At 37.1% G+C, this 3931-nt stretch overlaps 1 non-coding gene across 1 annotated transcript; it reads right to left on the bottom strand.

Moving 5' to 3' along the window:
• Nucleotides 1–3202: 3202 nt before the first annotated feature.
• LOC127098933 (small nucleolar RNA R71) lies at nucleotides 3203–3309 on the bottom strand. Its single transcript, XR_007793616.1, has one exon. It is a non-coding gene; the product is annotated as a small nucleolar RNA R71 (small nucleolar RNA).
• Nucleotides 3310–3931: the final 622 nt, after the last annotated feature.

The following is a 3931-nucleotide window of genomic DNA, read 5'->3' as shown; positions in this document are numbered from 1 at the left end:
ATGACGAGATGTTAAGCATTGAGAATAAATATGAAATATGAGAATGTTATGAATATGGATTATTTTGAGTTATGTTTGTTGTATTGTTGCGTGTTTGAAATATAATTTTGTTGAGATGAATTATTAGCATGCTTGTGTATTGCAATATTGATTGATAATGTGTATTTTGTGATTTTGCCGTGATGTAATCTAGAGAGGGGATTGTAGCGGTAAATTCATGACCATGAAGCTATGGATAAACTTAACGTCAATAAAACCAGAGTCGCCACCGCACTTTTATTGTTTCCAAGGGAAAAGGGAAAGTATGAACAAAACCCAAAGATAAGAAGTTTTCAAATCAAAACTCATAAAATACCAAAGATTACAGGTAAGGGGGTTGATTACACAGAGGGAAGGTGTTAGCACCCAAAGTGTCCTAGGTACTCCTAGGGAGCCATTTTTTGTATGTACATGTGTTTTGGTATGAAAAGATGTTTGCAATAAATAGAATGTGGGGATGAGAAAAAAATTCATTAATTATATTTTTGTGTTTGACAAGACCTTCGGACTTGTGCCTACATACCAACATAAAAATGAGGGATCAAAACCTTGTAGTTCGTGGTAACAATTTCAAAGTGAGTGAGTTGCTTTTAACAAAATTTTAAGTTTAAAAGCGGCACCGAAGGCCTAAAAGAGTTTGAATGGATGTTAGTTCTTTTTGTCTTTTAAAATTTTAAGTCAATATGGTTAGATTCGTTTACAAATTTTATTAAGAAAAAGAGTTTAAAAATGCAATAGCATAAGGCCAAAGTTTCTAATTTGCAATATAGAGTCCAAGTTTAGAAATCACAAGGAAAGAAGATTTTCAAAGGAGAGAGATATTTGAAATTAAAGAAGTGGGAGGAGATGAAGAGACTAATCCTAAGCAAAAGTTTAAAAGTTAAGAGTTGAAAAGATTTAACCAATGGGATGCAATTGATAACACTGAAATTTACCGTATTTTCGACTCCGATTTCTCATGCATTCTAGTTGTTTTATTGTTATTTTGTTGTGTTATTGCTATGTTTTCCTTTGTTTTCAGGTTTTTACTTTAATCGGAGCCCCGATCGAAAAAAGGAGTGAAAAAGAGCTAAAAACCCTAAAATTCAGCATTTTGTACTTGTAGCCTACCCCATGGCTGGCGCCATAGACCCTGCCATGACGTGTCCAAGCTCAACTTCTCTCAACTGCCACGTTCCCCACTACTTCCACTAAGGCGCCTCAGATTGGCCTTGTGGCGGGCGCCATGGCCTTGTGGCGGGCGCCACAAGAGGAAAAGTTTTCCCTCCCATTTTCAAGTTGAAGGGCATCCTTGTCATTTCCATCTTTTTACTTGCTTATAAATAGAAACTCGAAATCACTTTTATAATCATCCAAACTTAGAACAGAGGCAAACTCAAAGCAACTTTGTTTCACTTAGGCATATATTCAGTATTTTAAAGTGGTAATCGCTTCGCATTGGAGTCTTACCACAATTGTGTAATCAAGTCTGTGATAGAGTCTGCAATCGAGTTTGGAGCACTTTGGAAGGAAGTTAATCCTGCCGCCATTTTCATTTCCGCTTTGCAATTTATTCAACCCTCCGATAGGAGCAGGTTTTTATTACTTGTCTTTATCTTATTTATTTTCTCGCACTCGCTTTACTTTTATTTATTTCCTCGCACTCGCTTTAAATTATTTATTTCCTCGCACTCGCTTTAAATTATTTATTTCCTCGCACTCGCTTTAAATTATTTATTTCGTCGCACTCGTTTTAAATTATTTATTTCCTCGCACTCGCACTACTTTTATTTATTTTCCGCACTCGCACTACTTTTATTTAAATTAATGCACTTTTACTTTACCATGTCTAACTAAATCTATAAGGTCAGAATGTAAGAATCGTAATCGAACCGATAATCCGTACAATTGTTCGTAGAAGCACTTAAGGGCTAGTTTAACTTTTAACTTAAGTTTTCCCGCACTTCAATTCTGTTGGGTAAGATCGAAAGCCGTCCAACGTCTATCTAAACTTAATTGTTTTTAACTATTTCAAAAACAGCGAAAGCGCTTTGTTTAGTTCATTAGGAGTTTTTAACTTAAGAAGAAAAGAGATTTTAAAACTATTTTCAGACGCGTTTATAAGTTTATAGTCTGGTTCGTGAGAACCTTTTTTGGTTAAGAAATCCAGGTTATAATACTTTTCAACTTAGTCAAGATACTATATTTCTTAAAAATAGGTTTACTACTCTAACGCAATGCGCGCCTTTTTATAAGTGACAATAAGAGGGTTTGATTAGGGAGTACAACTCGGTTATGAATACGCGAAAGCGACAGTTCCTGTTAAATTAGTTCTTTTCAAAGTAGAAAACATTTCCCATAAGTAGTTCTGTTAGCAAGTACTTGGATTATTAATTGATTACGTGAATTACATTCGACCCTGTCTTTTTAATTAAACTTTATTCAACACTTTACTTTCCATTGCACACTCTAAAACACCTATTTTGATTGCCTTTGATAAACACCATAACGACAGATAACGATAGATTGACACTTGGTCTCTGTGGATTCGACAATCTTTTATATTACTCTGACGCGTTCGTATACTTGCGAAACACCGCATCAAGTTTTTGGCGCCGTTACCGAGGACCAATTTCGTCAAATTTCATTTCCCTGTTGTTATATCGTTTAGACTTAGGCTATTTCCTATCGGTCAATGCGAAGAACTCGCAGCACCGAAAGTTTAAGCTTAGTATACCCTCTGGCGGAACTTGAACGTTACGCTCGCGCACGTTTATTCTTTCATAGAATTAAGAGAGTTATGGCCGAAGATCAAAACCAAAGACCTCTTAAGGATTTCTCTCAACCATCAAATGAAGAACCTAGTTCTAGTATAGTAAACCCAACCATCCCAGCCAATAATTTCGAACTTAAACCATCCCTGTTGCAACTAGTGCAACAGAGACAATTCGCAGGTCTCGCTACTGAGAACCCAAACCAACATTTAAAAATATTTCTTCAATTAGAAGACACTTTTAAAACCAATGGAGCTTCTCCTGAGGCAATACATTTAAGATTATTTTCTTTTTCCCTCAGAGATAAAACCCTATCATGGTTAGATTCCCTTCCACCCAATTCCATTACGACTTGGGATAACCTTAGAAGAGTATTTCTTACTAGATATTTTCCCCCGAGTAAAACCTCCGTTCTTCGAAACCATATAACTAGATTTACCGAAAACCAAGGAGAATCGTTGTTCGAAGCTTGGGAGAGATATAAAGAGTTATTACGAGCATGCCCACATCATGGTTTAGAAAATTGGTTAATCATTCAAACCTTCTATAATGGACTTCACTATAACACCAAGATGACCATCCACGCTGCCGCAGGCGGTGCTCTGATGAACAAACCTTATCCTGAAGCTAGTGCCCTCATCGAAGATATGGCTCAAAACCATCAATCATGGGGAGTCGAACGAGCGACAGTAGAGAAGAAGGAAGCCCAAGGAGGAGTGCATGAACTAAACTCTATAGACATGATGCAAGCTAAAATGGACGCAGCCCTCAAAGTCGAGCATATGTGCATAAACCCGAATACTGTAGCCGCAGTTTCATCGGATTGTGAGATATGTGGAACCAAAGGACATCAATCTGCAGAATGCAGTCTATTAAACGAAACCCACTATGAGCAAGTGAACTACACCCAAGGGAACCCATACTCGAATACCTATAACCCTAGATGGAGGAATCACCCGAACTTCTCCTATAAAAACAATAACCCTATCCAAAATAATGCACCTCCGAGACCTAGTTATCAAGCCCCTAGATCAAATCAACCTATGCAACCTGTGCCACCAAAGCCGAGCCTTGAGAAAATTATGGAAAATTTTATCACCGCTCAAACCCAACAAAACAAGGAGTTCATGAACCAAAAC

Source organism: Lathyrus oleraceus, chromosome 6, assembly GCF_024323335.1.
Source record: "Lathyrus oleraceus cultivar Zhongwan6 chromosome 6, CAAS_Psat_ZW6_1.0, whole genome shotgun sequence".
NCBI classification, from domain to species: Eukaryota; Viridiplantae; Streptophyta; class Magnoliopsida; order Fabales; family Fabaceae; genus Lathyrus; species Lathyrus oleraceus.
Note: the sequence above shows the minus strand (reverse complement) of the source record. Positions and strands in the feature narration are given on the sequence as shown.